At 36.9% G+C, this 14,173-nt stretch overlaps 1 protein-coding gene across 2 annotated transcripts in view; it reads right to left on the bottom strand.

Annotated features, from left to right (window-relative positions):
* Positions 1 to 14,173, bottom strand: part of EDA (ectodysplasin A) — a 473,959-nt gene that overhangs the window by 319,014 nt on the left and 140,772 nt on the right. The gene's annotated exons all lie outside the window — the stretch shown is intronic.

Raw genomic sequence — 14,173 nt, 5'->3', positions numbered from 1 at the left:
AGGGGCACTGATTAGGAATAGGGAACTGCCAAATACATCAAGTAGTAACAGCTGACAGCAGTGGAAGAGATTAAAGAACTATAAAAAGCAGATATGAAATTTTAAAAGCATAGCAGTCTGGAGACATTTAGTGTAGGGGCAAACAGTTCTAGTCATATTAAGTGTCCCCAGTGGAGCAGGTATAGTAGAGCAAAGCAAAAACTTGAGGTCATAATTTTGGCAAAACTCTAACCTTGTCTTGATTTTGTCATATAGTATTACATGAATAATTCCAAGCAGAAGGTCTTCTTGAGGTGGTGTCAAAGAGTGGGGGGTGGGGGGTGGGGTGGTGGTGAACAAGGCACTTATTAGTCATATGGCTTCACATGCATCAGTTAAGCATTAAGTCACAGATATTTTTTTATCTGTAAAATGTGTATACTTACTACTTCCCTTACAGGATTGTCATAATGACAAAATAAAATACTGTACATAAAAGCACTTAGTAAAACAAAGTGTTAAAAATGGTAGCTTTCCATTTATTTTGTTCTGCTTACTCCAAAATGGGACTATAAGAATCCATAGTGGTTATCTTACCTTTTTCAAAATTTTCTGTGCTTTCTCATTTAACATATTGCTCCTCCTCTTGTATTTGCCAGGGATTATGAGGCCTCACTCTAGGTAGAACTGAATCCTATAGGCATCCTTGATTCCTTCCTTTCCATTCATATCTAAGCAGTGACCCTGGTGATTTTTTTTAACCCTTCCTGTAGCTTTCCTTTGCTTTCCATTCTTTCTGATACATCCTCGTCCCAACACTTAGAGTTCATCTATAACTTGTTTTCTTATATTTAATTTCCCCCAACTCATTTGAGCTTTACTGTATCTGCTATAAAGACATCTTTGTGTATGTCATCCCCTGGATCAAAAGCTTTCACTGTCTTCCTAGTGCCTTCAGGATAAAATCCAAACTCACCAAACTGGCATTCATAAAAACCCATGGGAGGAATTCCTCACAGGTCTAAAAAAAAAAATCTATGCTTGCTTCTTCTGAGAAATTTGCTCCTTTTTACCTCATGGACCCCTACAAACCTTATAGCTAATATTTCCCTCTTTGATCTGTCTGCTAAGACACTCAGAGCCAAACTTAGGGCACAGCTATAAAATCTCCAATACTGCATACTCGGTTTAAACCTTACCATGGCCTCATTTCAGTTTCTTACATTTATTATTCCTTCACACTCATTTCTCTGTCAATTTATTCATCCTGTTTTTGTATTAATTTCTCAATAAACCAACTCAAATCCTGTTAGAATGAGGTAGATTATAAAATGATATATGATACTAAAAATAAATACATATGAACCATATGAACAAAGGTGGAAAGGAAAAGACTGGGTAGCAAGAGAGGGAGCAATAACGAAGATGAAAAATATCTTCAGTAATATTAGTTCAACTCTAAGGAAAGTAGAGAGAACTCTCTGAGGAACATTTACTATAAGCATTTGTAATAATCTAACAAGGAAATAAATGAAGCATTTATAATAACAAATCTGTTCTTGACAACATCTCTGAAAAGAGGAAGTTTTACTGCTAACCTTTTGTCTTAAAATATATAACCAAACAAAAATTTAATGAAGTCAAATCTAAGCACAATATGATGATGACTTACATTTGTACTGCTTTGCTGCTTACAAAGCCCTTTTACATACAGTATCTCAATGGAACATTCCGGACTATTCTGTTGTAGAAGCCATTCACACTGGCAAGAAGCTGTTGCAAGCAGCATTCTCCATATCTGGGTCTTTAAAGATGTGGTATTTGCTGTAATAGAAAGTCGGATGGTATGTTGTTTGTCCCCTCTCTCTAAATCCTCCTCTACTGGCATTTCATCTTGTTCTTTAAATCACCAAACTCTACTATGCCAATGTTAGTCTGATCTCTTTACTCGTCCTTATATTGAGCCTCTTTTCAGACACTCGATCCTACTCTCCTTCCTTCCCCTCACTTCCCAGCCCCCAAAGAATAGCTTTCCACTTCTTTGCACACCTGGACCACTCCCTCTCAAACCTCTACCTTTCCAAGAAGGCATTTGTTTTTGAAGCATTTCAGCTATGAAGACCACCCACTATGGGGCTCACTTATTGTTCCCATTCTATACTGCACTGTACTAACTTGTATCTTTAGATTGTAAGCTCCTCAGAGAAAGGATTTTCTTCTTTGTTTAGTGCAGTCAACCTATTGTAAAGTACTGTGTATACTTATAGACTATCACTAATGCGGTTCTTCCTGGGTTTCACTGGAATTATCTACTTAGTCATGTGATTTCACTTAGACATAATTTTTCCTCTCCTGAATTATTTGGGGGCCCTCTTCCAGATTTTTTTAAAAGTAAAAAATTAGCACTTTCTGCTTTCAAGAGTGCCGTCAGCTACACATTTATTTGAACGTACATGCTTCATCCTGCTTTATTCTATTTCTTACAGATAACATTATCAAAATAAATACCTTCCAAGATTCTGCTACAAAGGTAAAACACAAAGCCATTTTCCTTCTGGCTAATCTACAGATAACCTTATTCACTCCTGCTGTACAGAAAAATGACACTGGTGCACTTGGAATTGAATATATTCAATCACTGATTGAATGATTGAATACAATGACTAGCCATCATTAGTTACAATGGTATATTAGGGGAACAATGCTGCCTAAAAAAACATAAAGCCATTGATTTCCCTAAAAGAAAAAAACAGAGGGTAAAGAAACTTTAAGATACACAGTTATTGAATAATAAATTCAATTTTTCAATTAATGCAAATATTTAATGACTTGAGGTAGACTTTAAAAATAAAAATGCAGGGGTTCCTGGGTGGCTCAGTGGGTTAAAGCCTCTGCCTTTGGCTCGGGTCATGGTCTCAGAGTCCTGGGATCGAGCCCCACGTTGGGCTCTCTGCTCTGTGGGGAGCCTCCTTCCTCCCTTCTCTCTCTGCCTATTTGTGATCTCTCTCTCTCTGTCAAATAAATAAATAAAATCTTTTTAAAAAATAAATAAAAATAAAAATGCATTAGAAGATAAACAGATCAAATAGTATGCAAATTGTGTGGAACTGGGAATCAGACATAATCCCAAGTCCCCTTCAGCAACTGGTTACATAAACATCAACACGGAGAAAAATGTCTTTTTTTTTTTTTTTCCAAACTTGTCTCAAACTTTTGCTCAAAAAATATTTGCTGAATATAAATGCTGTTCCTAGGCCTAAGTAACAGTGGAAAAAAAACCCAAATGTGGGCAAAGGAAGAGGGAGAAGAAAGTATACTAGAATAATCCATAAACTCTGATTGTCAAACACTTTCTAAAAATATACAGGTAACATTTCAACACGAAATCTTCTTTCTCTAGGAAAATCTAGTCCATGTCATTGGAACACTTCATGTAAGATCCCTGTTTCATCCAATTCATGAGCTATAGTCTTACTCTCCATCCCCCTGGAGTTTTTAGCTTATGCTCAATTATCTAGATGAATCACAATGCCCAGTCCTTACTCTTTGTTATACAGATGGAGATGGACACCTTCTAAACACTGTACCTGACATTTACAAGTAGTCTTAAATAAAAGTTACAAAGAGCATATGGTAATAGAACTGGAGAGATACAAACATGAATTATTTTAGCATCTAAAGTACATTTCAGTATAATACACAGAATGTATTCACAAGATACACAACAAATGTACAGAGTGATACACAACAAGAATGCAAAGAAATTGCTTGAGAAGGATGACTCTATAGCCAAGAGATGCTATTAAGTTCTTATCTGTAGCCACATAAAGAGTTTATTCCATATGGAGAGACTGTGCCCATATAGAGATCTTTGCACAAAGATCTATCAAATCTTGGCTGTGCAAACATCAGGACAGGTGTAGATTCTATCACCAATGCCCCTTAGTGAGCATTTCAGAGGTGTGTGGCTAATAGAAAATAAAATATGATATGACAGGTGAAGTCAAGATGATTAAAATTTGATTAAACGGCATTTTGACACCTTATCTACAATGGTTTTATTATGAAATTTTAGCTTTCTGTTCGCAATGCTTTGCAGTACCCCGTCCAGGCAGAATTAAATGTGTAAGATTTTCTTCCTTATGGACATGTTAAGCAGCTAACATAGTATCTGCTGGGATGAAGTTAGAATATCTTTTTAGTTATAAGGAAAGGAATGGACTACAGTAAGTCAAATGTATATCAGATGATAACCTACAAGAGGTATATTGGATTAACATGATTTAATCTTGAATACTCAGGATCATACAATCAATACTATTCGGAAAAAGAGATTTCATGCTCAACCTTGGAATTAAGTTGGCTAAATAAATGTTAACTGTGAGCTATCACACTTGACCAACCAAGTTTGGTCAGCACCCTCTTTAATTACTAAATTATTTGCAGCACACCCTTTAATTACTAAGGAGACTTAGCTTAACTACTTTCTTCTGAGTTCAGTAGGATCTACCAGGACTTTCTCCTAGGCTACAGTAAGAAAAATTAGAACATCAAAAGGACCCAGAGACTAACAAATACTAGGAAAAAGAAAGGGGACTCACGTTAAATGCAGGTCAGAGTTCCCCACTAATTGTTCTCCCCTCAACTAACCCTCACATTTTGGTTTGAGTAGAATTTTAAAAAATAATTGGTATAGTGCTAGAAATCACATAGGCCCAGAAAATAAGAGCACTCACTTCATGCTGTTAACGATAAATCATCATGTGATCACAATCTAGTAGTAACAAGGAAAGGTTATGAAAGCAAACCTCTTACACCTCTTGCAGTTTTATCCTCTTCTTCCCCACACAAAGCAGACATAAAACCATATATTTGTATTATAAACAAGCTGTTACTAAATCAGAACTCCCAAAAAGCATTTTCTTGTATAGGTTTTTCTGTAGTAATGTAGTCCACTACAGTCAGTGCAAAGAAGCACTATTACTATAGAGCATCAGGAGGGTATGGAATACCTTTGTCTTTGTAATGGGATTTTACTTGAATAAAATGGAAGATGTCCTGACAATGAAAGGCTTAGAAGGAGGCTACAAAATTTCATTCAGAAATGGCTTAGAAGGAGGTTACAAAATTTTATTCCCAAGGGCCCTTTATTAATATTTTTATTTATTTTTTTTAATTTTTTTTCCATTTTATTTATTTTTTCAGCGTAACAGTATTCATTCTTTTTGCACAACACCCAGTGCTCCATGCAAAACGTGCCCTCCCCATTACCCACCACCTGTTCCCCCAACCTCCCACCCCTGACCCTTCAAAACCCTCAGGTTGCCCCAACCTCCCACCCCTGACCCTTCAAAACCCTCAGGTTGTTTTTCAGCGTCCATTTTAAAGAAAAATAAAGCCATTTATTGGGGCACCTATGTGGCTCAGTAGGTTAAATGTCTGACTCTTGATCAGCTCTGGTCTTGATCTCAGGGTCTTGAGTTTAAGCCCCACATCAGGCTCCATGCTGGGCATGGAGCTTGAATAAAACAAAACAAAACAAAACAAAACAAAAAACTCACAAAACCCAAAAAACTATTGACCACTGTTTACCATTACTTACAATAAAGTAAACAATATAAATTTGGATAACATTCTGACTACTACAAAGTTACTGGTTTTCCTGGTTTCTGCTGAATTAGTAACTCAAATATTGAGAAGACTGAGGCTACATTTAAGGAATGAGTTGGAGTAAAGAAAAACATGCAAGTCAAAGAATTTAGAATATAGAAGTTTGTTAACCCATTTATCCCGTAGGTCCTAAATTGTCAACATCTCTAACCTTATGATTATGATTAGATTTCTATGAACAAAGGCTTAGACATACCACGAATCAGGACCTTTTTTTAACCCACTGAGCCACCCAGGTGCCCCGAATCAGGACCTTTTAATGAATGCAAAACAAGGACTTCAACTTCTTCCTTTAAACGTCCACTTAAGTAAGTTTTACTAACTTAATTAAAATGTACCAGGACTTGTCTAGTTTTCTCATTTGGGTGGGGACATTGTTGATAGTGATAAAATTTTCTATTCAGTGATCTTGCAAATAAACTTGCGTTTATAGGACTGTAAATAGGCATATGAATTCTGATATAGCTGCTTTAAAATTGTCCAATTTAAATTATTTACATTATATTTAAATTGTCCAATTAGTTACAAAATTTGATAGGCTAAGACTTCAGAAAAATTTCAATTTAACTTCAAGTGATTTCTTAGGTTGCTGAAAATGATGGCATCCCAGAAACACAGGCTTATCTATGATGATAAAATGCTATTTTTGTTTCAGTGAATGTTAAAAAAAGAAAGAAAGAAAATCATTTACATATGTATTTTTATGTACACACACAAAAAAACCCTAAAACAAAAAAACTCAGGTATATGGGAGTTAAACAACATTCTGATTGAGTAATGATTATGAAGATTTCCCCCAACATTTTAAAAAGGTGTTCTCTAATGCAGGAGAATAATATGTCGCGGTCTCAAATATCCTTTTCTGATAAAGGAAAGCTTTTATTTGTTCAAGCTAACCAGTGCTCTAGATGAAGAAAACTGCCCAGCAACTCCCCCAATACTACTTCAAAATGAACATATCAAACTTGATTTTTATGAGAATGTTACTTCATGCTAATAAATCCAAAAAACCAAAACCTAGATTTTACATGTAATATATACAAAAAGCAACACAATTATTGAGCTTCATCTTCTGGACAAGAATGCCAAGTTAGTCTTCATAAAAAGCAATTACAATTTAAGGACACTTCATAATTGCCTCTTTTGCTAGCACCAAGTCTGCCTCATCTGAATCTTTCCATTTCATGAGGAACATTAATTTCCCAGTGCTGTCTGTGGCACCAATTTTTCCTTCAAGATCAAGACCTCTGGCAAAGCCTCTTGGTTTATCAACAGTATCTCTTCTCTTCTTTGATTTGCTGTCATCTGATTCACTGTCAGATACAGGTTTTCTTTTTGTAACATTTTTCTTTAACAGCTTTTTGAGAATTAAGAGAAATAAGAGAATTAAGAAATCCTTCAATTAACTCTGGACAATGAAAAAATTCTTCAGGTTCCCAAGTACTGTCAGCATCTGTAAAATCCCTTCCTCCTCAGGAAATACTCCACCATCCCACTTACTACATGTTTTTCCACCACTTTTCCAGGATCTGCCTCTTCCACTTTTTTATTCTTTCCAATTCTGTTTCTTTTCATTTCCCTTTTTTTTTTTTTTTGGCAATGTAGTTTTATTGGACTTGAAGACTTGAAGTCTTTTTTATTGCAGACATAAAGAGCTATTATTCACTTCCTTGGAGCAGTTCTGGGTTCCTGGTCTGCAGCATCTCCCCCTTTATTTATTAATGGAGATTCTGCAAACCCTTTAATTTTTAAAATTAAAAGTATCAATCTTTTATTTTATTACATCTTTATTTTGAAACACAATTAGAAAAATCTTTCCCCTTATGCTCGCTATAGAAGGATTTACCCATATTTTCTTCTAATATTTGTGCTGTTTCAGGTTCCCATTTAAATCTCTGACCCATTTGGAGTCTATGGTATCTTTTCCCAAATTGCTGTTCTGGTTATCTCTCAATGTATAACAAACTACCCCCAAATTTAGTGGCTTAAAATAAAATTGGTTTTATTAGATTCCATAGTTCTATGTGTAGATTTGACTCAGCTGGGCAGTTTTGCTAATCTTGCTCAGGTTCTCTTGTACAATTGCAGTACTTGATGACTGGGGCTAGAGTTATTTAAAAGTTTGATTTTAATGCTGGGAAGGCAGGGCATCTCTCCTTCCGCATGTAGTTCCAGTGCTACTTCTCTCCATATGCCCTCTCCATTTAGTCTTTCCAGCAGGGTAGCTGGATTGCTTCTTATACCTTTCTTTCTTTTTCTTTTCAAACAGTTTGTATTGTGATAGATTTCATATACCATAAAATTCACCTGCTTATAGTATATAGTTTTTAGTGGTTTTCAGTACACAGAGTTGTACACATCACCACAATGTAACTTGAAAGTATTTTTAACATCCCAGAAAGAAACCCTGTACTCATTAGCAGTTATTACTTATTCCTGCTGCAGCCCTCATCCCTGTTCTGGTCTTAGTCATTGATCTACTTTTCTGACTGTATGAATTTGTACTTGGTACCACCAATGTCAGAGATGATGGCCTGTGCTCTCTGAAAGGATTTTCATGGTTTCAGGTCTCACATTTAGTCCATAATCCATTTTGAGTTTATTTTTGTGTATGGTGAAAATGGTCCAGCTTCATTCTTTTGAATGAACAAAACAGTACCATTTTGTTTAAGAGATTGTCTTTTCCCCATTGGATATTCATTCTTCCTTTCTTTAAGATTAATCAACTATATAGTTGTGGGTTTATTTCTGGATTTTCTATTCTGTACCACTGATCTATGTGTCTATTTTTTGTGCCAGTTCCATACTGTTTTGATCACTACAGCTTTGTAATATAACTTGAAGTATGGAATTGTGATGCCTCCAACTTTGCTTTTCTTTTTCAATGTTACTTTGGGTATTCTGGATCTTTTGTGGTTCCATACAAATTTTAAGATTGTTCTAGCTCTGTGAAAAATGAGAGCTTGGGCTCTTTCTTGTATTTTTGTATTTTTATAGGGATTGCATTAAATGTGTGATTATTTGGGTAGTATAGACATTTTAATATATCTGTTCTTCCAATCCATGAGCATGGAATGCCATTCCATTTCTTTGTGTCATCTTCAATTTCTTTCATCAGTGTTTTATAGTTTCTGGAGTGCAGGTCTTTCACCTATTTAGCTAGGTTTATTCCTAGATATTTTATTGCTTTGGGTGCAATTGTAAATGGGATTGCTTTCTTTATTTCTCTTTCTGCTGTTTCATTGTTTTAAATTCTGCAACTTTACTGAATTCACTTATCAGTTCTAGCAATTTTTTGGTGGAATCTTTTAGGTTTTCTATATATAATATCATGTCATATGAATAAACTCAGAGTTTTGCTTCTTCCTTACCAACCTGCATGCCTTTTACTTCTTTATGTTGTCTAATTGCTGTGGCTAGGACTTCCAGTACTATGGTAAAGAAAAGTGGTGAGATAGGACATCCCTCTCTTGTTCCTAACCTTAGGGGAAACACTCTCAGGTTCCCCCCATTGAGTATGATGTTGTCTGTGGGTTTTTCACATAAGACCTTTATTATATTAAAATATACTCCCTCTAGACTTACTTTGCAGAGGGCCTTAAACATGAATGGATGTTATACTTTGTCAGATGCTTTTTCTGCATCTACTAAAATGATCATATGATTTTTATTCTTTCATCTGTTAATGTGACATATCACATTGAGTTTTGTGAATATTGAAGTACCCTTGCATCCCAGGAATAAATCCCATTTGATCATAGTGTATGATATTTTAAATGTATTGTTGGATTCGGTGCTAATGTTGTTGAGGATTTTTGCATCTATATTCATGACATAAAGGACTTAGGAGGAGGTTACAAAATTTCATTCCCAATGGCCCTGTAAAAATAAGAGATTCATCTTTCTAGAAAGGTGTAGGTAGAGTTGAGGAAGATAGATGAGACCCCTCCAAATCCATGTAGCTCTATAACTCTGAAAATGGTCTTAACTCTGTGTATTCCACAGATAGAATAAGGTAAAGGTGCCACTTATAATTACTATCATGATCCATCCACAGATGTTGACTTTTGCCATTTGATGTTTATAAACACTACTCAGTATAATATATAAAGAATGCCAATTATATGTCTTTTGGATAGGAACACTTGGGATAAAATAGGACAGAGGAGGAAATGTCTTGGTTAATAGGAGGAAAATAAACTATAAAAGGTTTTTTTTTTTTTTTAACTTCATCCCTTCTCCTAACAGAAGTGATAGCTCCCTCTCTTCCAACAAAGAAAGAAAGAGAGAGAGAGAGAAAGAAAGGAAGGAAGGAAGGAAGGAAGTTAGTTCAGTGAGTTTTCTATAAGGAAATCATTTCTAAAAGGACACAGGAGTTATATTTAGCTTTGGAAAAACAGTGGTTTTTCAGGGATGAATATTCGATTAGATCTAATGTCAGCATGGCATTATTTCAATTATTTATATATAGTTCAGTGTTAGAGAATCTAGGGATTCTTCACCTATCTCTGGGCCTCAAGAGATCTATATTAACTACTTTCTTATAAACAGGAAAAGACTAATCGAGTTCTAACAGGCACCCCCAGTCCTATTTCAGAGTCGCTCTACACCTGTGTCTTAACTCCCAGTCAATTGCTTTTTTTGTCCGGCCCACTCTACACAATGACCTGGTATTTTGGGTCAGTCTTACATTTTTTTGATTAGCCTCCTATCCAAGTGCTTGTTTATTTTATGTTCTTTAACAAACACTAATAGGATAGTGTTTTAAGCACTTTATAAATATCAACATATCTTTTTTTTTTGATAGATGGAGATCACAGCAGCACATATACATCAAGTGCCCTCCTTAATGCCCATCACCCAATTACTTCACTGCAAATAACTTTTTTTTAAAGATTTTATTTATTTATTTGACAGACAGAGATCACAAGTAGGCAGAGAGGAAGGCAGAGAGGGAGGGGGGAAGCAGGCTCCCTGCCGAGCAGAGAACCTGATGCGGGGCTCAATTCCAGGACCCTGGGATCATGACCTGAGCCGAAGGTAGAGGCTTTAACCCACTGAGCCACCCAGGAGCCCCAATATCAACATATCTAACCATCAACACAACCTCATGAGGGGAAGTTACATTATCCTCATTTTATTTTAAAGACTGCTAATCTTTTTTCTTTTTTTTTTTTTTTTAAATTTATTTGACAGAGATCACAAGTAGGCAGAGAGGCAGGCAGAGAGAGAGAGGGAAGCAGTCTCCCCACTGAGCAGAGAGCCCAATGCAGGGCTTGACCCCAGGACCTTGGGATCATGACCTGAGCTGAAGGCAGAGGCTTTAACCCACAGAGCCACCCAGGCACCCCACATTATCCTCATTTTATCGATGACAAAAACTCAGGCTTAGAGAAGATTAATTAACTGACCCAAAGCTCATGCTTCAAGTAAGTGGTGGAACACAGATTAGAACCCAGGCATCTCAAGAGTCCATGCTTTTTTTTTTTTTTTTAAAGATTTTATTTATTTGACAGACAGAGATCACAAGCAGGCAGAGAGACAGGAAGGGAAGCAGGCTCCCCGCTGAGCAGAGAGCCTGATGTGGGGCTCGATCCCAGGACCCTGGGATCATGACCTGAGCCAAAGGCAGAGGCTTTAACCCACTGAGCCACCCAGGCACCCTGAGAGTCCATGCTTTTAGCTACTATACTATGCTGTCTTCATAAAGGAGATAGTCAAATGATGGTTGTTGGTTTACCAATTATCCTAAAGATCCCCTGCTTTTCCTTTTTTTCTAAATGTAGTAATATTAAAGCAATGATTCTTTAAAGGCAACCAGCACCACTAATCCTAACACTTTTACATGATGCACACTTACAACATACCACAAGACAGGCCTTTTTAGCACAGTCCTTAGTAATAGAACTTTGCACATTCCTGGAGATGGGTAGAAACAGAACTTGCAAATCATCTTATTTCTCATCCCTTTACCTAATCAGCTCTTTGTTATAAGTAGAAAAATGTATTTTTCATATCCAAAGATTTTTTTCTATTCCATATTTGACAGGTGTTTATATGGATCCTAGTAGTCTGAGGGCTGAAATTAAGATGTCTGGATCACAATGAAGGCAGCCAAGAGACAGCAAACTACTCCAGTCCCCCTGACCCAAATCCTGCATCTCCAAGTTTTTCCATTCTCTCCTGGGCCAGGCAGGATCTCTCAGGTACCTGCTAACTGCTCCCCCCACCACAGGAGTGGGCTAAGCAGCTTTCTATCGCGTCTCCTCTCCAAGGGCTATTTTTCATCCTTTTGCACTTGCCCTCCTCACTAGCATGGCAGCTGTTGAACTGACTGCTGTTAGTCTGTCAATTCCTGAGCTCTGCCAGTCTTATTTGGGCTTCTATTTTTCCAAGTACCTGTCTCACCAGCTAATTCTAACCAACAACTTTCCAACACTCTAGTTTGAGCTTCACAAATACTAAAACTAGAAAGAGAGGATAGTCTTAGTTTTTTCCTTTTCTCTAGCCCCATGTCCAATTCATCAGCAAGCCATGATGACTGTATCTTCAAATTATAACCCAAATCCTCCTACTTCACTCATTCTCCATCATTACCATCCTAATCTAAGACCACATTATCTCTCCCTAGGACAAAAGTAGTTGCATCCTAACTAGTGTCCCTGCTTCCACTCTGGACCTCCTACAATCCAATGTCCACTCTGCAAACAGTACTCTTGTTAAAGCACAATCTGACCAATTGCACTACTCCTTAAAAATTTCCAGTGGCCTCCCACTAAACTCAGAACAAATCCAAATAGCTTACTATGGCCAATAAATCCCATCTGAACAATCTGGCCTCTGCTGATGTCTCATTCCACTCATATTTTCCCTTGGGTTCTAAGAAAGGCCAAATTCATCCAAATCTCAGGGGTTTTGAATTCACCTTTTCCTTTATCTGTAACACTCTTTCTTTCCTGACTCATTAGCTAGATTCATCTTATCTCTAAGGCTTAGCTTAAATGTTATCACCTCAAACAGGCCTTCTAAATATTTATCATAACTGCTTCTCATCATTTTTATCTTTATCTTACTATGCTTATTCTTATTTATATTGATTACCATCTGACATTTTTTCTTAACTACTCTTGAAATTTGTTGCTATACCACCTCTAACAGTAGACCTGTAAGTTCTAGGAAGGTAGGGACTATGTCCATTCATAGCTGTCTACCCAGTGCCTAAACTCTCAGAACTTTTCACAAGTGAGGAAACAGCTGCCTATTGCAGAGCATGGCAGAAACCTCTGTTAGTGTTAGACACCTCTTACAGAAGTTTGGGCCTTCCTGAGGTTGCCCCTCAAGGTGCCCCTCTATGGGTGTATGGGACAGCAAATCCATTCCCACTTGGGACCAGATCAGTACCATTTGTACAGGTCAGGAAAGTATGGCCCTCCTCTTTTCCTATCATTCAGAGGCTGGTGCTGCTCTTCAATTTTTTTTTTGGTCTGGTCCCAAATGAGGGGAAAGGAACCCCCTTTTGCCAGCAAAAACCTTAATCTTTTTCCATCTGCCCCTCCTTACCAGAGTTAAGACTTCTCTCTCTTTACTCCAAAACACTTTTGCTCCCATTCCAAGCCAGACTTTGTATGTCTAAGTCTCCAATTTGTACCCTCTTTTCTGCTCTGAAAAAAAGCATACTGGAAGTCACAAAAGATGTTTTGTGGGTTAAAAAAAATTAAATCATAATAGATGTCTGAAGCAATCTACCCTTTCCTTTAATAAAATTCTACCCAAATCTCTAAGAAGAGAAGAAACTATATGAAGGAAGATGGAAATTCAGGTGGAGGGGTGGCTGAACTTCAGAGTCCTGAGCTGTAATTTCTATGTAGGAAACTGTCCCTAAATTACCAACCTTAGAAGATCTGGGTAATTTCACTAATGGAACAGGGAATTTTCTTTAAAAGGCCTACTTGCAACATTTCCATGGCAACCTGAAGCAAACATACTTCTTGCTTAGTGTTTGCATAAAGGAGAGGCAGCTACAATATGAATAATGGGGGGGGGCAGAGACAGAACAAGGGAAAGAGATAGAATGAGTGAGGAGACAGAATGAGAGAGAAAAAGTGAAAGAGAAAAAAGAGAAAGATAATGAAAGGAAACAAAGACAATGAGAGGGGGGAGTGGGAAAGGAAGGAAGAAGGAAGGGGGAGTAGAAGATCTTGGTTTTCATAATTTAGCTTCTATGACTAAATGTTTCTGGAGCACTCAATGTTTTGGAACTCTGATAAGTCAATTCCATTAGTGAGGCTTTTAGTATTTTATTTATGGGGTCTCTTCCTATTTAATGAGCAAAGAAAAGGTCACTTTGATGCTCCAGAGCACAGGCAAACCAAAGTCAAAAGATTTTGGAGCTCAAAGCCACGCATTTGTTTTTTTTTTCTTTTTTTCTTTTGATAGCTCTGATTAAAAGTGAGTTAATGGAAGACAGGAGGCAGAACCATTAGCTAGCAAGATCACCAATCTCAAACAACATTAACCACAAGAA

This window comes from Meles meles, chromosome X (assembly GCF_922984935.1).
Source record: "Meles meles chromosome X, mMelMel3.1 paternal haplotype, whole genome shotgun sequence".
In the NCBI taxonomy this organism is placed as follows: domain Eukaryota; kingdom Metazoa; phylum Chordata; class Mammalia; order Carnivora; family Mustelidae; genus Meles; species Meles meles.
This window is presented reverse-complemented; position numbering and strand designations above follow the sequence as displayed.